The sequence below is a fragment of the Pan paniscus genome, chromosome 1, assembly GCF_029289425.2.
Source record: "Pan paniscus chromosome 1, NHGRI_mPanPan1-v2.0_pri, whole genome shotgun sequence".
Classification (NCBI taxonomy): Eukaryota; Metazoa; Chordata; class Mammalia; order Primates; family Hominidae; genus Pan; species Pan paniscus.
Window position 1 is genome coordinate 220,042,217 of NC_073249.2, and position 22,643 is coordinate 220,064,859.

The 22,643-nt window shown below is 44.6% G+C and overlaps 1 pseudogene; it reads right to left on the reverse strand.

The window, feature by feature from the left end:
• Nucleotides 1–346: 346 nt before the first annotated feature.
• Nucleotides 347–19,301, reverse strand: LOC134728389 (eukaryotic translation initiation factor 2 subunit 3-like; annotated as a pseudogene).
• Between the last annotated feature and the right edge of the window lie 3,342 nt (nucleotides 19,302–22,643).

The window sequence follows — 22,643 nt, forward strand, 5'->3', positions numbered from 1 at the left end:
TGATCACCCCACTCTACTCCAGCCTGAGCAATAGAGCAAGACCCTGTCTAATAAATAAATAAGTAAACAAATATACAAGATTAAAAAACAAAAGGCAAATCTTTTTATTTATTTATTTATTTATTTTTTTGAGACAGTCTCGTGAGACTCTGTCTCCCAGGCTGGAGTGCAGCAGCCTGATCTTGGCTCACTGCAATCTCCACCTCCCGGGTTCAAGCGATTCTCCTGCCTCAGCCTCCCAAGTAGCTGGGATTACGGGCGCCTGCCACCACGCACGGCTAATTTTTGTATTTTTAGTAGAAACGGGGTTTCACCATGTTGGCCAGGCTGGTCTTGAACTCCTGACTTCAAGTGATCCTCCTGCCTCAGCCTCCCAAAGTGCTGGGATCACAGACGTCAGCCACCATGCCCAGCAGCAAATCTTTTTAAAAATCTTATTTTTGTCGAACAAAAATATGTTTAGGCTTTTTGTCTATGGCAACTAGATGTTCAGAAGAAGTCTGAGGCTGAGTACAAAGTTCATTAGCAGCTGTCAACGAAGAGCAGCATCTGTCAATGCAGCCCTGTTAGCATAGCAGCTCAAAACATCACGGCCAGGACAGTCAACAAACGCAACACCTCTGACTTGTTTGAAGTTCCCTTAGGTCCCTGGAATGCATGTAGGAAAGGCATCAGGTGTCCTGCTTCCACAGGGTGCAGCACATTCTGGCCAAGGACAACTTGAGTCATCAGATTTATAAATGTTGGCCTCAGCCTACCCAAGGTGGATTCTGTGGTTGTTTCCAGTTCATTTTTGAACTTGACAGTGCGAACTCCAGAAATAGCTTCCACAGCTGTGGATTTTCCATGAGCATGCCCAGTTCATCATGGCTTGTCTGCTGATAGCTTCGTGAAAAAGTGGAGGCAACTTGGTGGACCTCAATTTCCAACGTGGTGAGGTCCTGGTGAGAAAGATGCCCCTGAGTCACTCCAGCCTTGCCCCTTCACCATCTTGCCAGGAGAGCTGCGATGTTTGTTGTTGTTGTTTTTCTATTAAGTAAACACTTAATAGAAAATAATCACACTACAATTTTTTAGGTCTCTGATATTTTGGTATGGCTGGGCCCTAGGCCTGTGGGGTGCCCATGGCTAGGGCAGGGGCTCTGACGAGGGGTAGCTCCCACTTGCTCATTTGTTCCCACTGCCTAACACAGTGCCTGGAAAATAACCTGAACTCTCCACGTGTCTTTAGATTGATCAATGCATGTGGGCCCCAAATCTTCCCTAAGCAGTGTGATTTCTTTTTTCTTTCTTTTCTTTCACTGCAACCTACGCCTCCCGGATTCAAGCAATTCTCCTGCCTCAGCCTCCCTAGTAGCTGGGATTACAGGCATGCACCACCATGCCTGGCTAATTTTTGTATTTTTAATAGAGACGGGGTTTCACCATGTTGGCCAGGCTGGTCTCCTGACTTCAGATGATCCACCCACCTGGGCCTCCCAAAATGCTGGGATTACAGGCGTGAGCCACCTCGCCCAGCCAGAAGTGTGATTTCATTTAAAAGCTTTTTCTTAGGGTGGGTGCTGTGGCTCATGCCTATAATCCCAGCACTTTGGGAGGCCAAGGCAGGATAATCACTTGAGGCCAGGAGTTCAAGACCAGCCTGGGCAACATAGTGAAAGCACCCCCCCCACCAACCTCTACAAAAAATTAAAAAATTAGTGAAGCGTCGTGGCGCATACCTGTAGTCCCAGCTACTCAGTGGGGCTGAGAAGGGAGGATCACTTGAGCCCAGAGGTTAAGGTTTCAGCAAGCCGTGATCACATTACTACACTCCAGCCTGGGTGACAGAGTGACACCCTGTCTCTTGATTTTATTATCTTATTTTTTATTTTTTAGAGACAGGATCTTGCCACATTGCCCAGGCTCGTCTCGAACTCCTGGGCTCAGGTGATCCTTCTGTCTCAGTCTCCCAAAGTAATGGGATTACCAGGGTAAGCCACCATGCCCCGTCCAGACCCTTTCTCTAAATAAATAAATAAATAAATGTCTTTTTCAGACCTCCATAGACATGGAGAATATATGTTTTGCATATAAAAACCCTTCTATTAAAAACCCTTCACATTCTTGAAAAAGTAATCATGATATCTTTTAGGCAGCTCTTTTATTGATGAACCTATTCTGGTTCATTTAACTATTCACTAGAAAAATCCTCCATTTTTGTAACTAGTTCTCCACTGTGTGCAGCGTCTACCTGTCATTGGCAGCCCCTACTGGTATAACATTCCATGAATGTGTGATTGACACAAAACACAGAGGAAGATTTACCTTCCCAAGGTAGTTCAAAGTATTTGATTTTTGGATTTTTTGTTTTTTATGCCAACTGTTACTTGGCTTGTGGTCATCCTGATCCCATGCTCTTTACCTTCTGACCTTAGATCTGTCTCATATTGATTACTTTCTTATTTTTATTTATATTTATTTATTTATTTATTTATTTATTTATTATTATTTTGAGATAGGCTCCCACTCTGTTGCCCAGGCTGGAGTTCAGTGGTGCGATCTTGGTCCACTGCAGCCTCTGCCTCCTGGATTCAAGCAATCCTCCCGCCTCAGCCTCCCTAGTAGCTGGGATTGTAGGTGCGTGCCACCTCGCCCAGCTAATTTTTGTATTTTTTAGTAGAGAAGGGATTTCACCATGTTGACCAGGCTGGTCTCAAACTCCTGACCTCGTGGTCTGCCTGCCTCGGCCTCCCAAAGTGCTGGGATTACAGGCATTAGCCACCGCACCCAGCCAAATTTTACAATTTTTAAGATGCTTTTTTTTTTTTTAAACGGAGTCTCACTCTGTCACCCAGGCTGGAGTGCGGTGGTGCCATCTCAGCTCACTGCAACCTCCGCCTCCCGGGTTCAAGCCATTCTTCTGCCTCAGCCTCCTGAGTAGCTGGGATTAGAGGTGTGAGCCACCACTCCCGGCTAATTTTTGTATTTTTAGTGCAGATGGGGTTTTACCATGTTGGCCAGGCTGGTCTTGAATTCCTGACCTCAGGTGATCCAGCCGCCTCAGCCTCCCAAAGTGCTGGGCTTATTGGCATAAGCCACCACACTGGTCCATAGCAATCTTATAGGCACAGTTACAACATTAAATGAATGTTTACAGGCTGGGCTCAGTGGCTCATTCCTGTAATCCCAGCACTTTGGGAGGCCAAGGTGAGCAGATCACTTGAGGTCAGGAGTTCTTGACCAACCTGGCCAACATGACGAAACCTTGTCTCTAATAAAAATACAAAATTAGCCGGGTGTGGTGGTGCATGCCTGTAATCTCAGCTACTCAGGAGGCTGAGGCAGGAGAATCACTTGAACCCGGGAGGCGGAGGTTGCAGTGAGCTGAGATCGTGCCATTGCACTCCAGCCTGGGCAGCAAGAGCAAGACTCTGTCTAAAAATAAATAAATAAATAAATAAATAAATAAATAAATAAATAAATTACAAAAAATACAACAATTAGCCAGGCGTGGTGGCACACGCCTGTAATCCCAGCTACTCAGGAGGCTGAGGCAGGAGAATCGCTTGAACCCGGGAGGCAGAGATTGCAGTGAGCTGAGATCACACCACTGCACTCCAGCCTGGGTGACAGAGCGAGACTCCATCTCAAAAAAAAAAAAATTTTTTTTTAACTTTCAATTGATGACAAAAGAGCAAAATGGTTTTAGTATTTCTCACTTTTCTCTAACATAGTCTTCATTTCTTCACACTTTGTGTATTCTTTGCTATGTCTAGATAGAAGATAATTTGCCATTGATTTTTTTATACATGAATTTGGGGATTTTTTCTCTTTTTAAACAAAATTTGTTTTGAAACAGGGTCTTACTCTATTGGCCAGGCTGGAGTGCAAGTGGCACAATCACAGCTCACTGTCACCGTGACCTGCCCTGGCTCAGGTGATCCTCTCCCCTCAAACCTCCCGAATAGCTGGGACTACCTACAGGTGCACGCCACCGCTCCTGGCTAATTTTTTTATTTTTTGTAGACATGGAGTTTTGCCATATTGCCCAGGCTTGTCTCAAATTCCTGAGCTCAAGTGATTTGCCCGCCTTGGCTTCCCTAAGTGCCGGGATTATAGGTGTGAGCCACTGAGGCTGGTCCTCTTCGTGAAATGTTGATATTCTGCTTTTAATTCATCTTACAAGACATGAAGACTTCTCAAACAGGGCATTTACTTGAAAGACAGATAACCTAAATGGATTTAACTATAAATTCAATATAGTTCTTAAAGGTTTTGTTTAATGTTATAAATCACTTAAACGATTCCACAATTGGAATTATGATATAATCTAATTTCTCTTATCCTGCCTTATCAATTATTTACATTTTTATGAACCTTTGTTGGCACAATGTCCTTAAAGTTATCTAGCTAATACACTCTCACTATTCATATTCTCTATTTATTTACCTTTTGAATGTTTTAATAATTGTTTTTGCACATAAAATTAACATCTTTCACCGTCATCAGTTACAGCAGCATTTTTTTCTCACAATTATAATTACCTGTTTCTTCAGCTGACTGACAGAATTTGTATGTTTTGTGTTTTATTTTTTGAGAGACAAGGTCTCACTTTGTCACCCAGGTCGGAGTGCAGTGGCACGATCATGGCTCACTGCAGCCTGAACCCCCTGGGCCCAGGCGATCCTCCCAGCTCAGCCTCTCAAGTGGCTGGGACTACGGGCACGCACCACCATGTCCAGCTATAAAAAATTGTTTTAGTAGAGATGGAGTCTCACGATGTTGCCCAGGCTGGCATCAGCCACCGTGCCTAGCCCTGACTGGCGGAATTTTAAGGTAAGGGCACACAGAATATATTTTCTTCAAGCAGCGTCTAAAATACTTACCTGTATTTTGAAAGAGAATATACCTATTATTAACACAATATCCTAATTGTATTCTTATTTGTGATCCTGACATTAAGCTGACTAAGGCGGTGGCTTCAGCAAACTTCAGTACACACAAGTTCAAAGAAGCCGAAAACGGTGCTGAGGTCGGCACTTGGCTCCCTTCCCACCACCAAAGCCAAAGACCAAATTTTGGCCAAATACTAGGGGCAAAGCTAAACTGTGGTACAGCCCTATCTAGTCTAAGAGCGTGGACCATGGGGGCGGGTTGGCCTGGGTTTGAATCCCGGTTCTGTCACTTACTGGCTATGTGGCCTTGGACGGGTTACTCTTTGTGCCTCAGTCTCCTCGTCCATAAAGTGGGGGTGATAAAGCACCTATATCATTGGGTTGTGGTGAGAAGTCTATGAGATAATATTTGCCTTGTACCTATCTTATGTAAGCACAAGTATGTAAATGTCCAGTGCTGCTATTTTTAATTAGTATTAACTAGCTACCCGTGAAACTTAACTCATGACTTATTGCTTTTTTTTTTTTTTTTTTTGAGACTGGGTCTTGCTCTGTTGCTCAGGCTAACGTGCAGTGGGTGATCATAGCTCACTGCAGCCTTGACCTCCTGTGCTCACGCGATCCTCCTGCCTTGTCCTCTGGAGTAGCTGGGACTACAGGCATGAACTACCGCCCCTGGTGAATTTCCTATTTTTATGCTATAGAAATGAGGTCTGATATGATTTGGCTGTGTCCCCACCCAAATCTCATCTTGAATGCTAGTTCCCATAATCCCCAAGTGCTGTGGAAGGGACCAGTTGGAGGTAATTTAATGATGGGGGTGGTTACCCTGACGCTGCTGTTCTCATGATAGTGAGTGAGTTCTCACGAGAGCTGATGGTTTTATAAGGGGTTTTCCCTCTTTGCTCGGCACTTCTCCTTGCTGCCGCCCCGTGAAGAAGGACGTGTTTGCTTCCCCTTCCAGCATGATTGTAAGTTTCCTGAGGCCTCCTCAGCCATGCTGAACTGTGAGTCAATTAAACCCCTTTCCTTTGTAAATTACCCAGTCTCAGGTATCTCTTTATTAGCAGTGTGAGAATGGACTAAGGCAAGGTCTCACTATATTGCCCAGGCTGGTCTCGAACTCTTGGCCTCAAGTGATCTTCCTGTCTCAGCCTCCTACAGTGCTGGGATTTCAGTTGTGAGCCACCATGTCGGGCCAGAAATTTTCATAAGAATATAAATAACAGAGTTAATCATGATTGGATATCATACTTTATTTTATATACGAGTCTTTTAATTATCCAAGCACATTTTTAAAAAACTTTTAATTATGGAAATTGTCAAACATACACAAAAGTACAAAGATCAGCATCAGGAGCCCTGGCGTGCCCATCTCACCTTCCGTGCTGACCAATATTCTGCTTACTCATTCCACCAAGCATATTCAGTCCAAACCCCTAGAGCCGCTGGTCATATGACAGGCAGGGCAGCACAAAGTCAGCCACTCCACAAAATCACCCATCTCAAGGTGTGGCAGCTTTTTACTCTAGCTGAGAGATGGACAAAGGGCGTAGGAACTTAGCCCCTAGTACAAATTCTACACAGAAGAATCTTTCACATGTTTAATTCAAATTGTATTTTAACTGTTGATATTAGGAGAGGCACAAATCACTTCAGCTGCTTTTGGTCTTAGTTGTGCTCACAGTGTTGAATACTTGTGCTGCCAACAGAGTCAGTAAAAGCTCGAAAACCTCTGAAGTCTAAAGCCCAAATTCAAACTCTTAACAAGGACCTTGTCTTGCCACATCAATACATTCAACTGCCGAGACAGCCGCACCCTCAGGCCCAGAGAATCGAGCCTGGTAGTGCCCTCCGAGCTCTGTCATATCATGGCCTTCATAGAAAATGCAGTGTTTGGCTGGGCGTGATGGCTCACACCTGTAATCCCAGCACTTTGGGAGGCTGAGGCAGGTAGATCACCTGAGGTCAGGAGCTTGAGACCAGCCTGGACAGCATGGCGAAACCCCGTCTCTACTAAAAATACAAAAAATTAGCCAGGCGTGGTGGTGGACGTCTGTAATCCCCGCTACTTGGGAGGCTGAGGCAGGAGAATCACTTGAACCTGGGAGATGGAGGTTGCAGTGAGCCAAGACTGTACACTGCACTCCAGCCTGGGAGACAAGAGGGAAACTCTGTCTCAAAAAAAAAAAAAAGAAAAGAAAAGAAAAGAAAATGCAATGTTTTGGGGGAGACACTCCTCTGGGGTAAGCAGATGAGGATGCTCACAGCCAGGTACCTGGGATCAGCACCTTTTTCATCCATCTGAAGCCCATACACCCTGCATGCTGGCTGAGAAGCCCTAGACTGAGATAGGTACTTTATATATACCAACTCCTTTCATCCTTACAACTACCCTACAAAGAAGGCACCCTATATTCTCTCTTCATGATGGAGGACATTGAGGCACAGAGAAGTGAAGCAGTTTGCCCAAGATCACACAGCCAGAAAGGGTCAGTCATCTCTAGCCCAAGGTTCTGGGTACCTACCTCCCCACCATTAGCCTCTCTAATAAACCATTCCAGATTATCCCATGGTTTCCAACTTAGCCAAACCATACCATGCATTTATTTATTTATTTGAGACAAAGTCTTACTCTTGTCCCCCAAGCTGGAGTGCAATGGCACGATCTCGGCTCACTGCAACCTCTGCCTCCCAGGTTCAAGCGATTCTCCTGTCTCAACCTCACGAGTAGCTGGGATTACAGGCTCCTGCCACCACGCCCGGCTAATTTTTGTATTTTTAGTAGAGACAGGGTTTCACCATGTTGGACAGGCTGGTCTCGAACTCCTGACCTCAGGTGATCTGCCCACCTCGGCCTCCCAAAGTACTGGGATTACAGGCGTGAGCCACTGAGCCCGGCCTTATACCATGCATTTAAAAACTCAAGTTCATGGCCTGGTTTCCCACATTGCGTATGCATTTTCACACTTCCTCTATCTAATCTTTCCTTTTTAGATTCCAAACTGGTAGAGAGCATGAACGAAACAAAATGCTGAGCACAGAGTAAAATGCCTTTGGCCAAATGACCAGTCACATCAAACCTGTTTGCCTCTATTCCCGTAGGCTCTCAGAATGTTTGAAGATGTTAAAAATGGGGGGAAAGCAGCGAGACCCTGTTTTATCAGCACATGATTGGTCCAAAAAGAAAAGAGGATACTGCTAAGTTTCTCATCTATACAGGATGCAGACATTGAATGTTTTCACTTTCTTGTGCTTTTTTTTTACTCTCATTTATTGGGAACGCCTTATTCTTTCTGGCCCTGTTTCATATCTTTGTTTCGATCTCTGTGAATTCTCAAGAATGCAATGCTACTACATGAGTCACACTTGAACAACCCTAAAACAAATAAGTAAACAAAAAGCTTCAGAAAGCTCACACACTTGTTATTACCTGAAATTGATGTGGGTATAGACTGACATCCTACCAACCAACGCAGAATAGGCTGATGAAAAGAAGCATTCGTTGTTTGCAAAAGTTTCGCCAGCCAGAACACAACACAAAACTTTCTTTGGGTTGCAATGAATCACCTAAGTCAGGAAACAAAGTGATTTTAACGAGTAATAGTCACAATGCCTTATCTTACTTGTAATATTTACAAAATGTTCTTGACATCACCAAGGCCGCAGCCCTAGAAAGAGGAGGGAGAGCGGACATGGGCACATTCATTCAGTCCCTGCTATGTGCCACGTGCTTCCATTCACATGGTAAAAAAATCTCAGGCCGGCGTGATTATTCTCAGTTTCAAGATGGAGACACAGAGTCACTGAGATAAGGAATTTACTCCAAATCATGCAGCTAGAGAATGGGGCACTGGAGTCCATGCTTTCACTCCACCATGCTGCTTCTTGGAGTTACCCAAGAAAAGCTTTGAGAAATCATGAGAATTCACTAATTTCCCAAATATTTCATTTTACCCCTATACTTAGCCAGAAAATAACATTTTCTCAAGATCCAAAACTGTTAATTCTGTTGAAGAAGAGTCAAGGCAACCAACATATCTGAATTGCCACATCACGTGCTTTGATTACTGGAAAAGATACATGATCTTGATACTCATACTTTCCAGTATCCCTTACAGTGAGATGTTGGAAACTTACATATCACAGTATTCATCGTCCCCCAAAATATAAATGGGTCAAACTCATTGAGTTAAAAAGCAGACATTATCATCCTTGGATAAACCCTGTTAGGGAGCCATCTAAAGCAAAAGGACATGGAAAAGTTGAAAGCAAAAGGTGGGGAAAAGACACCAAAAATATATTAAACAAAAGAGAACTGGCATAACTACATCAGTATGACACACAAACAAGGACTCTAAGACAGAAAACGTTCCTATATAAAAATGAAATTTTCATGTCACCAAGAAGACATAATAATTCTAAATGTATATGCACCTAATAAAAATGTCTCACACCATATACATAAAAAAGTAATAGAGGCCGGGCACGGTGGCTCACACCTGTAATACTAGCACTTTGGGAGGCTGAGGCTGGCAGATCACCTGAGGTCAGGAGTTCGAGACCAGCCTGGCCAACATGGTGAAACCCCATCTCTACTAAAAATGCAAAAATTAGCCAAGTGTGGTGGTGCATGCCTGTAATCCCAGCTACCTGGGAGGCTGAGGCAGGAGAATTGCTGGAAGGTTCCAGCCGGGAAACTTTCACCTTGCCAGGAGGTGGAGGCTGCGTGAGCCGAGATCGTGCCACTGCACTCCAGCCTGGGCAACAGAGTGAGAATCTGTCTTAAAAAAAAAAAAAAAAAAAAAAAAAAAAAGTAATAGAAATGGACAAATCCACCAATGTTTTTTTCTCAATAATCGGTAGGTCAAGCAGCAAAAAAGAATCAATAAATAGGCCGGGCACAGTGGCTCATGCCTGTAATCCCAGCACTTTGGGAGGCTGAGGCGGGCGGATCACCAGAGGTCAGGAGTTCAAGACCAGCCTGGCCAATATGGTGAAACCCCATCTCTACTAAAAATACAAAAAAATTAGCCGAGTATAGTGGCAGGCACCTGTAATCCTGGCTACTCAGAAGGCTTAGATCATGCCATTGCACTCCAGCCTGGATGACAAGAGCAAGACTCCATCTCAAAAAAAAAAAAAGAATAAATAAATACATTTGAACAATTTGATTAACTACTTTGATGTAATGAACATATGTAAAACCCTAAAAGCAATCATTAGAGAATATCCATTCTTCTTTTTTTTTTTTGAGATGGAGTTTCGCTGTGTCGCCCAGGCTGGAGTGCCGTGGCGCAATCTCGGCTCACTGCAACCTCCGCCTCCCGGGTTCCAGTGATTCTCCTGCCTCAGCCTTCCGAGTAGCTAGGATTACACATGCCCGCCACCATGCCTGGCTAATTTTTGTATTTTTAGTAGAGACGGGGTTTCACCGTGTTAGCCAGGATGGTCTCGATCTCCTGACCTCGTGATCTGCCTGTCTCGGCCTCCCAAAGTCCTGGGATTATAGTCATGAGCCACTGTGCCCGGCCCATTCTTCTTAAGGACACATGGAATGGTTACAAAAATTAATCAGATCTGAGGTCATAAAGCACATCTCAACAAATTTCAAAAAATTAGTATCACATCCATCACATTCTTTGAACAAAATGTGATTAAGTAGAAGTCAATAGCAAAAAAGATAAATTATGAAGTTCTTGTGTATTGAAATTTAAAAACAGAATTCTAAATAATTGATGGCTCAAATCATACAAATCTAGAAATACTCAGAACAATAATTTTTAAAATATTATTTAGAACTAGCATATTATAGTGAAAGCTGCACTCAGAGGGAAATGCATAGTTTTAAATACATATATTTGCAAAGAATACAGTCTGAAAAGTAGTAAGTTAACTTCAACTAACAAAGTAATGGGGGAAAAACATAAATCCAAATAAAGGAAAGGGAGAAGGTAATAAAAAAAGAGCAGGTAATTAATAGGGAGAATAATACCACACAGTAGATAGAATCAACAAAGCCGTATGCTGGCCCTTTGAAAAGACTAATAAAATAGACCTATCTCTGGTGCTATATTGATAAAAAAAAAAAAGGCACAAATATTTAACTACAAACTCAGCAGAAGGTTTTTAACTACAAATACAGCAGAGATTTTAAAAATAAAGGAATAAACAGTTTTATGCTGATATATTTGAAAATTAGATGAAATAGACAAATTTCTAGAAAAATATAATCATGCTGACTCAAGAAGAGATAGAAAGCTTGAATAGTCCTACAATTATTAAAGAAATTGAAATAATATTAAAAATCTTGCCACAACAAAACACACAGGCTCTGAGGGTTTTACAGGTGAATTCCTCAAAACTTCCATGAGACAAATATTTCAATCTAACAAAAAGTCTTCCAGCACACAGAAAGAAAGAGAACACCCTCCAGCTCATTCTATGAGTTCAGTATAATTTTAATTTAAAAACCAGGCAAGATCAATAAGAGAAAAATCATAAGCCAAGCTCATTCACAAACATAGGTGCAAAGTCCTTTTAACTATTAGCAAAATAGATCTAGCCATGTTTTAAAAAGATAATGTCATATTATTCCTGGAATGCAAGGATGGATCGATATCCTAAAATCTGTATATGTCATGAAGAATTAACTATACTCAAAGATAGGTCTGGTCTTTGTCTTACCACCTGGGAGGTAACCTCTAAACCCTTGAAATTTCCTGAGTAATAAGAGTGTTTTTGTTACTCATGGTGGGCTTTTTTGGCCACACCTGCTAGTTTATGCTAAGGAGGTGACTTATAGTGGACCCTTTGGATGGCATCATATAGTTCGTGCTAATGAAATGATTCAGGGTGGAGGCTGACCATGCCAGAAAGGCCATTCATATGATTAGAGGATTAGGACTTTGGGCCACTGAAATCAGCCAGATCTTGGCAGGGAGAGGGAGAGGGGGTGTGTACATTGTTGAAGATTGAGATCAACCACATGAGCAGTAATTCAATCATTCATGGCTATATAATGAAGCCTCAATCAAAATGCTGGACACTAAAGTTTAGGTGGGTGTCCTGGGTTGGCAATGCCCTGCATGTTGTCACACATTGATGCAACGAGGGGATTGCATTCCTGAGGACACAAAAGCTTTCTGTTTGAAAACCTCCCAATTCCAGATTCTTCCCTTTGCATCTCTTCTGTGAGCTGGTTCTGTTTCTATCCTTTTGCTATAACAAAACTCTAATAATAAGTACAGCACTTTCCTGAGTTTTATGCATTGTTCTAGTGAACCTGAGGGAGTTCAGACCCCAGAATTTGTAGCTGGTTGGTCTGAGAATGGCCCTGGGACCCCTGAAATGATGATGTCAGAAGTCTTGGGCTGACATGGTAGTCTGGAGGACTGTGCCTGCCCTTAATCTTGAATTTAAGTAACTCTGGGCAGTCATTCACTGGAGCAATAGATTGAGAAGTCAATAAATTCAATAAATCAACAGATTTAATAATCTCAATGGATGCAGAAAAAGTGTTGATAAAATTTCCTACTCATTTTAATTAAAAAACCCACAAAAAACTTTAGTAGACTAAAAGAAAATTTTAACCAGATAAAGAGAATATACACAAACAACAATATAACTTTTAATTGATTAATTAATTTATTATTTATTTATTTATTTTTTGAGATGGAGTTTCACTCTTTTTGCCCAAGCTGGAGTGCAGCAGTGCGATCTTGGCTCACCGTGACCTCCACCTACCAGATTCAAGAGATTCTCCTGTCTCAGCCTCCCGAGTAGCTGGGATTACAGGTGTTAGCCACCACGCCCAGCTAATTTTGTATTTTTAGTAGAGACGGGGTTTCACCATGTTGGCCAGGTTGGTCTCCAACTCCTGACCCTCAGGTGATCTGCTCGCCTCAGCCTCCCAAAGTGCTGGGATTACAGGTATAAGCCACTGCGCCTGGCCAACAATATAAATTTTAAAACATCTGAAGTTTCCCTTTAAGATCAGGATGCAAGACAAGAACACTACTATATAGCTGCTGTTCCCAAAATGTACTGTCATTCAAGATAATAATAAGAAAAATAAATTCAAAACATAAAGATTAGAAAGGAAGAAACAAGACAGTTGTTATTTGTAGATGATATGATTTTCTTTACATAAAACCAAAAGAATATGTAAATATATTACTTAAAATAGACAGTTTAGAAAGATGGCTGCATATAAGGGCCACATTAAAACATCAGCTGCCATGTAATAACATAGATTAAATCTGGAAACAAAATGCAAAGTGGGGGGAAAAGTCCTAAAAGAATAGACCAACATGATGCCATTTCCACAGGGCTCAAAACCAAGCAAAACTAAGTAATAAACAAGCATGCATTTGAGGTAACACTCTCTATATATACCTTTTTTTTTTTTTTTTTTGAGACAGAGTCTCACTCTGTCGCCCAGGCTGGAGTACAGTGGTGCGATCTGGGCTCACTGCAACCTCCGCCTCCTGGGTTCAAGCGATTCTTCTGCCTCAACCTCCCAAGTAACTGGGATTACAGGTGCCTACCACCACACCTGGCTAATTTTCATTATTTTTAGTAGAGACGGGGTTTCACCATCTTGGTCAGGCTGGTCTTGAACTCCTGACCTCGTGATCCACCCGCCTGGGCCTCCCTAAGTGCTGGGATTACAGGCGTGAGCCACCATGCCTGGCCACTTTTTTTTTTTTGAGACAGAGTCTTGCGCTGTTACCTGGGCTGGAGTGCAGTGGCACCATCTCGGCTCACTGCAACCTCCACCTCCCAGGTTCAAGGGATTCTCCTGCCTCAGCCTTCCGAGTAGCTGGGACTACAGGCGTCTGCCACCATACCAATTTTTTGTATTTTTAGTAGAGATGAGGTTTCACTATGTATCGAACTCCTGACCTTGTGATCTGCCCACCTCGGCCTCCCAAAGTGCTGGGATTACAGGCGTGAGCCACTGAGCCTGGCTTACACTTATTTTTAAAATGATTTTCACAAAAAGGATATTCACTGTAACATGATTCTTAAAAGCCTGTGGCCAGGCATGGTGGCGCACACCTGTAATCCCAACACTTTGGGAGGCTAACTTGGGAGGATTGCTTGAGAGGTCAGGGCTGTAGTATGCAGTGAGCCATGATCACACCACTGCACTCCAGCCTGGATGACAGAGCAAGACCTTGTCTCAAAAAAAAAAGAAAGCCTCAAACTGAAAACAACCTACATACTCATCAGCAAATAAACAAGTAAATAAAGTGTACAATAAAATACTACTCCACAACAGAAAGAAATAACTGTTGGTATTCTCAATAACATGGATGAATCTCAAAAACGTTATGGTGAAAAACAACAAAAACTAGACACAAAACAGTAAATATTGTGTGATTCCATTTATATGAAATTCTAAAACAGGCAAAACGAATTTATGGAGACAGAAAGCAGAATGGTTGTTGCCTCTGGCAGAGGAGAGGGTGTTGATTGATAGGGATACAGAGGACTTTCTGGGGTGATGGAAATTTTTTTTTTTGACAGGTCTTGCTTTGTCACCTAGGCTGGAGCGAGTGCAGAGGCATGGTCACAGCTCACTGCAGTCTCCATCTCCCAGGCTCAAGTGAACCTTCCACTTCAGCCTTCTTGGTAGCTGGGGCCACAGGTGTGCACCACCAGGCCTGGCTAATTTTTTTTTTTAATTTTTAGTAGAGATGAAGTTTCACTGTGTTGCCCAGCCTGTCTTGAACTCCTGGGCTGAAGTGATCCTTTCACCTTGGCTCCCCAAAGTGCTGGGATTACAGGTGTGAACCACTGCACCCAGCCTGAAATGATATATATATATTTTTGAGACAGAGTCTTGCTCTGTCACCCAGGCTGCAGTGCAATGGTGCCATCTTGGCTCACTGCAACCTCTGCCTCCTGGGTTCAAGCGATTCTCCTGCCTCAGCCTCCCGAGTAGTTGGGACTACAGGTGGGTGCCACCACATCTGGCTAATTTTTGTAATTTTTAGTAAAGACAGGGTTTTACTATGTTGGCCAGGCTGGTCTCGAACTCCTGACCTCGTGGTCTGCCTGCCTGGGAAAAGTGCTGGGATTACAGGTGTGAGCCACCGCACTCCGCTGATACATATTTTCAATGGAGTAGTGGTTCCATAGGTGTAAACATTTTTCCAAACTCATCAAACTATATGCTTAAAATCTATGCATTTTTTTGTATCTAAATGATACTTAATAAAAAACAGAATTTGGAAAGAAATTATGTAACATAATAAAATGATAACACAAAGGTTTTTTATAACATGATAACACAAAGGTTTTTTGTTTGTTTGGGTTGTTCTGAGGTAAGGTCTTGCTCTATTGTCCAGGCTGAAGTGCAGTGGCCCCACCATGCCTCGACCTCCTGGGCTCAGGTGATCCTCCCACCTCAGCCTCCTGAGTTAGCTGGGACTACAGGCACACGCCACCACACTCAGACAAGTTTTTTGTATTTTTTTCTAGAGACAGGGTCACTCTATGTTACCCAGGCTGGTCTCAAACTTCTGGGCTCAAGAGATCCATCTGCCTCAGCCTCCCAAAGTCCTGGGATTATAGGTGGGAGCCACAAAACCCAGGCTTTAAATTTTTTTTTTTTTTTTTTTTTGAGACAGAGTCTCGCTGTATCGCCCAGGCTGGAGTGTGGTGGCATGATCTTGGCTCACTGCAACCTCCACCTTCTGGGTTCAAGCAATTCTCCTGCCTCAGCCTCCCAAGTAGCTGGGATTACAGGTGCATGACACCACACCCGACTAATTTTTGTCTTTTTAGCGGAGAAGGTGATCTGCCTGCCTCAGCCTTCCAAAGTGCTGGGGTTACAGGCATGAGCCACTGCACCCAGTCCTCCCGCATTTTTTCTCTTTGAGCCAGGGTCCTCACTCTGTCGCCCACACTGGAGTGCAGTGGTGCAATCTCGGCTCACTGCAGCCTCGCCCTGCTGGGCTCAAATGATCCTCCCACCTCAGCATCCTGAGTACCTGGGACTACAGGCATAGGAACAGGGTGTTACCATCTTGCCCTTAGAGGGGAAGTAGATAGGGAGAAGGAGGGGTCCCATAGGTAGATAAAGCTATTAGTGATGTTCTAGCTATTGGTTTGCTTGCTGGGTTTAAGGATTTATTATTATTATACTTTTATTAACAGATGTTAGTTAATTATTAACATATATGTTACATTCAATATTTTGTAAATATCAGAAAATATATTTTTAAAAACTTGGAAAGCAAGTGGTCACCTAAGGACAAGGAAAATTTAGACTCGTGCAAGAAGTGATACTTGAAAGAGAGAGAAGATTTTTACAGACAAACTGGCAGCAGACATCCCGGATAGAACACCAGCCCTGGTGTTGGCAAGCACACAGAGGCTCGGCAGGGCGAGGCCCTTGGGAAGCACTTGCTGTTAGCCTTCCTGACGTCATTCTTGTTTCTGGTATTGAGGCCTAATGTCGCCAACAAGATTAACTTTGTTGAGCACATGGATCAGGCAAAATACTGCTTTTTGGCATCTCTCAGAGAGCCAAGCATTGGTATAGTTTGTATAGTAGTTGGTTGATATATGTATGCTACTCTGACTGAATTCTTTTTTTTTTTTTTTTTTTTTTTGAGATGGAGTCTCGCTCTGTCACCCAGGCTAGAGTGTAGTGGCACGATCTTGGCTCATGGCAACTCTGCCTCCCAGGTTCTAGCGATTTTCCTGCCTCACCCTGACAAGTAGCTGGGATTACAGGCTTGCACCACCGTGCCTGGCTAATTTTTATATTTTTAGTAGAGACAGGGTTTCACCATGTTGGCCAGGCTGGTCTTGAACTCCTGGACTCAAGTGATCTGCTTGCCTCAGCCTCCCAAAGTGCTGGGATTACAGGCATGAGCCACCATGCCCGGCCACTCTGACTGAATTCTATGATTGGTTAAGCAGAATATCTAAAAATCAGATCTGTTTTTTTTTTCCTCTGGTTGTACTTGAACTAAATTTATATGCCAAGTTTATGGGGTTGAATTTTCAGTTACGTTTGTTAAGATGAGTATGTGCACGTATGTGTGCAGGATGAGGACATTTGCATGGAACTGGCTCAAAAAATACTACCAGTTTTGATAAGCGTGTGGAATTAGTGAATGTTGTGATTTGCAACAAAATATTTAAGAACAGTAGAGTCCTAAAATCCAGCACAGCCGGGCACGGTGGCTCACGCCTGTAATCCCAGCACCTTGGGAGGCTGAGGCCGGCGGATCACGAGGTCAGGAGATCGAGACCATCCTGGCTAACATGGTGAAACCCCGTCTGCACTGAAAATACAAAAAATTAGCCAGGCGTGGTGGCGGGCGCCCGTAGTCCCGGCTACTCAGGAGGCTGAGGAAGGAGAATGGTGTGAACCTGGGAGGCGGAGCTTGCAGTGAGCCGAGATCATGCCACTGCACTCCAGCCTGGGTGACAGAGTGAGGCTCTGTCTCAAAAAAAAAAAAAAAAAAAAATGAGCTGGGCGTGGTGCCATGTGCCTGCAATCTGAGCTGCTCGGGAGGCTGAGGCAGGAGAATCACCTGAACCTGGGAGGTGGAGGTTGCAGGGAGCTGAGATCACGCCATTGCACTCCAGCCTGGGCAACAGACCGAGACTCCATCTCAAAAAAAAAAAAAGATTCAATACAATTAGGATTTGCAGTTGGTTGGTTAACTAAAAATTTTGGTTACAGTAAGCAATCATAAAAACTACAAGGCTGGTCAGGCCCAGTGGCTCATGCCTGTAATCCTAGCACTATGGGAGGCCAAGGTGGGCAGATTGCCTAAGATCAGGAGTTTGAAACCAGCCTGGGCAATATGGGGACACCCCATCTCTACAAAAAAACACACAAAAATTGGCTGGGCATGGTGGTTGCATGCCTGTAGTCCCAGCTACTTTTGGGGGCTGATTCAGGAGAATCTCTTGAGCCCAGGAGGTGGAGGTTGCAGTGATCTGAGATTGTGCCACTGCACTACTGCCTGAGTGACAAAGTGAGACCTGTCTCAAAAAAAAAAAAAAAAAAGTAAAAAAAGTGGTGGCGCTCGCCTGTAATCCCAGCATTTAGGAAGGCTAAGGTGGGAGGATCACTTGAGCCCAGGAGTTCAAGGCTGCAGTGAGCTGTGATTGTGCCATTGTACTCCAGCCTGAGCAACAGAGCTCAACCCTGTCTCAAAATAAATAAATAAATAATAAATTTTTAAAAGTAAAAAGTGAAAGATACAGCCCTGGACATTTGATCATAACTTCAAGGGTATCAGTGTCTTCATCCAGCATTTGCCTGGATACACAGCCAAGCAAAGCTTTTTCTTCACACCTGGGGCTGCTCACCTGGAGGTGAGTGCTTTCAGCATAGATCCTTAATGCTGCGTCGTCTGTAGGGTCCGCAATGATTCTACAGTAGATCTTCGACAGGCCTTTTCTTGTTATCTGGCTCCTGCAGACCTCCCGACACCTGCCTCTTGCTACCCCAACTCCAGAGACATTGACTTTCCCTCCAGAAACATGCCAGGCTCATTTCATTTCCGCCTCAGGCCCTTTGCACAAGCTGTTGCCCCTGCCTAGAAGGCTCTATCTTACATCTTTGTGTGGCTGGATTCTTCTGTCATTCGGATCATACTTTGAGCGACGGAGAGATACCTCTGCCTTTCGTCTAAAGTAACTGTACCCTACAAGATCTAGCTATTTGCCGGTCTGCCTTTCATCTCTAAAATGTAGTGGAGCAGGAACTGAAAGGGTCTTGTTTGCTGCTCTGGCATCCAGAGCAGAGCATGTATTGGGTGCTCAATAAATATCAGCAAATGATGAACAAATGTTGAGAGGAGAGAGGGATAAAGATGTTTGAGAATGGCTCATCGCATGTGATACGCTGTGTGATCTGCCTATATTTGTCTTCAAAGCCTTTGAGTCAGAGTTGTGCTTCTTTTAGGTGTATCACTGTGCAAAAATCAAGTTTTATCCAAGTTACATTTTCTTTAGAAATTTTGTAATCTAGAAAGCTACTGATCTCCATAGATGTTGGAGTGCAAACAGTTTCTCCAAATTCTTATGATCTGCACTTGAGATTAATTAGGATTCTTTTGTTTACCTGCTGGGAAGCCCAAGATTATATGAATTTCTTTTAAAATTTTAAAATTATTTTGTACAGAGACTGGGTCTCCCTATGTGGTCCAGGCCGGTCTCAAACTCCTGGGCTCAAGCAATCCCCCTGCCTCAGCCTCCCAAAGTGCTGGGATTACAGGTGTGTGCCACCGTGCCTGGCCTTATGTAAATTCTAAAAACCTAATTATCCTTCTTTACAGATTCCTAAGCCATTGATCCCCAGCTGTCCCACCTCTCTAGGGTTTCTCCTGCAGCTTTCTTGCCCTCTTCACCTTCCATGTCCAGGAGCCTCAAGTTTGCCACCATTACGGGAGTCTTTAAAAACGTAGATATCGGCCGGGCGCAGGGCTCACACCGGTAATCCCAGCACTTTGGGAAGCCGAGGTGGGTGGATCACCCGAGGTCAAGAGTTTGAGACCAGCCTGGGCCGGGCGTGGTGGTTCACGCCTGTAATCCCAGCACTTTGGGAGGCCGTGGTGGATGGATCATGAGGTCAGGAGATCGAGACCATCCTGGCTAACACAGTGAAACTCCATCTCTACTAAATATACAAAAAAAATTAGCAGGGCATGGTGGCAGTTGCCTGTAGTCCCAGCTACTCGGGAGGCTGAGGCAGGAGAATGGCGTGAACCTGGGAGGCGGAGCTTGCAGTGAGCCAAGATCACACCACTGCACTCCAGCCTGGGCAACAGAGCAAGACTCTGTCTCAAAAAAAAAAAAAAAAAAAAAAAGAGTTTGAGACCAGCCTGGCCAACATGGTGAAACCCTGTCTCTACTAAAAATACAAAAATTAGCTGGGCGTGGTGTTGGTCACCTGTAATCCCAGCTACTCGGGAGGCTGAGGCAGGAGAATCACGTGAACCTGAGAGGCAGAGATTGCAGTGAACCATTGCACTCCAGCCTGGGCTACAGAGCAAGACTCCAACTCAAAAAAATAGCTCAATTCTGGACAGCCCCATGCCCATGCCCACCTGCAAGACAGAGCACTCTCAATGGCCAGGCACTATCCTGGGGCCTTCACCTGCCCTTGCCATGTTGTCACAATTCTATAGGTGAGCACGTGGAGGCTAACTTCAGCACAGTGTCTGTCACTGGTAGACTGTGGGGCAGGGATTTGGGAATAAGCTTCTTGAGTCCCAACCGGACGCCCCTTGACCATCACTTTATGCTGCCATTACCGGGGAAGTTCAAGCGAGGACAGTGCTGAGTGTCCGAGAGTGTCCAAGCTCCTGACCCGCTCCTGCAGTGGGAAGCCCTGGTTAGGCCCCAGTGTCTCCTGACAGCTACCCTCTGGGCCTCCTGGCCTGCCTGGATCCCGCTTCTTATAACAAAGGTGAGACTGGCCACCTGCTTGTTTGTACTCAGGACAAACTGTGTACACAGCCTGGTCCATAAAACCCCCTGAGCTCCCTGCTGTTTGCCTGTCCTGTCTCCCCAGGAGGCTGATGGGAGGGGAGCTGGTCTCTGTCCTGGAGCTGCCCCTGCCCTGGCCATGCCCTGGCCGCATTTCTGGATCAATGGCCACTGACCAGAGGCCTGACTGTGCCACTGACCTACACGTTGGTGCCACTTCCCTGAGGGGCTCATATGTGGACGTTTCATGGAAGGGACAGCCCCTCCACTTTTTTGATGAAGTTGAATTTAAACAGGATGAAACTTTGGCCCTTGTCACTTTTTTTTTTTTAAATGTTTTTAATTAAATTGCCTGGGTCACTGACACCCTGGAGAGACTAGGAAATGCAGCGTTGCAGTTTGTTAATGATACACCATCTGTTTGTTCGCACTGTGTGGTCACGTGATCTTTGCTCTGCAGAACATCCTGTCTCACTGGCCTAAACCAGTTTACGGCTGAAATGCTTAGGCTGAATGCCAGAAAATCTCTCTCTTTTTCTTTGTCTCTCTCTCTCTTCCCTCTCCTTTCTCCCTCCCTCTCCCTTTCTTTCTCTTACCCGTTTTAAGATCGGCTGTTAACCCCAAACTTGTTGGCAGAATTTGTATTAACTATTTATGACACTTCATCTCCCGGTTCCATTGCAGTATTGTAGCCTGACTTCTGAGCCAGTAAGGTGGCCATAGCTCAGACAAATGGGGGAAATTTCAGGGTCGGGGTGGGGAAAGCCCGTGACAGCTGGCCTTTGAGGGCAGCATCACCCAGCCACAGCTCGCAGGGAAGCGTGGACCCCCCAGGGCAGTGGAGGGTGAAACCAGGGAGCCCCTTCTGACCCATCACCAATGGTCTCATTGTGACTCATTTTCTTTACCCCTACAATTCATGATCATTGACTCATCTCACATGATAATTAGATTAAATCCATGAAGACTGCTGCATCCTAGGTATTTTGTTGTTGCTGTTGTTGTGGCCCAGGCTGGAGTGCAGTGGCGCGATCTCGGCTAGCTGCAAACTTCACCTCCCAGGTTCAAGTGATGCTCCTGCCCTAGCCTCCTGAGTAGCTAGGATTACAGACGCCTGCTACCATGTCCAGCTAATTTTTGTATTTTTAGTAGAGGTGAGTTTTACCATGTTGGCCAGGCTGGTGTCAAACTCTTGACCTCAAGTGATCCTCCTGCCTCGGCCTCCCAAAGTGCTGGGATTACAGGCATGAGCCACTATGCCCGGCCCATCCTAGGTTTTTCTTGTTTTTTATTTTTTTGAGACGGAGTTTTACTCTTATTGGCCGGGCTGGAGTGCAGTGGTGTGATCTTGGCTCACTGCAACCTCTGCCTCCCAGGTTCAAGTGATTCTCCCCACTCAGCCTCCCAAATAGCTGGGATTACAGTCATGTGCCACCACACCTGGCTCATTTTTGTTTTTGTTTTTGTTTGAGATGGAGTCTCGCTCTGTTGCCCAGGGTGGAGTGCAGTGGGGCCATCTTGGCTCACTGCAACCTCCGCCTCCCAGATTGAAGCAATTCTCCTGCCTCAGCCTCCCAAGTAGCTGGGATTACAGGCGTGCACCACCATATCCAGCTAATTTTTAGTAGAGATGGGGTTTCACCATGTTGGTCAGGCTGGTCTCAAACTCCTGAGCTCTTGATCCATCCGCCTTGGCCTCCCAAAGTGCTAGGATTACAGGCATGAGCCACTGTGCCTGGCATCATTTTTGTATTTTTAGTAGAGACAGGGTTTCTCCATGTTGGTCAGGCTGGTCTTGAGCTCCTGACCTCGTGATCCGCCTGCCTCGGCCTCCCAAAATGCTGGGATTACAGGCATGAGCCACCGCGCCCGGCCCATCCTAGGTATTTTTAAGAGCTGTAAGTTTTATTCGTTTTCAAGAAAACTGGGCCTCAAAAGGAAAAATAACAGAGGCCCAGATGCTGACCCTCTGGTGGAAAATGCCATGGCTCGTTGAACCCCTTTCTCAAAATGGAAACTGGAATCCATGTGGCAGAAGATGGATGGCTGTGAAAGATGATTTAGACAATGTTCAGGAGTCCAGCAGCTCCAAGGTATTGCAGTGCCCACAGACGCTCACGGTGTAGCTTGACTCTGCTACACCTCAGTCATGTCCTCAGTCATTCCTTCATGAATAAGGTGACCAGTCACCATAGGAAGGGCATGTCCTGTGAGTGGCCTTCTGAAGGGACAGGATGTGACTGGAGCCACAGAGGAGGTTGTGGTTGGGGTACAAGGAGATGGCTCAGCCACCAA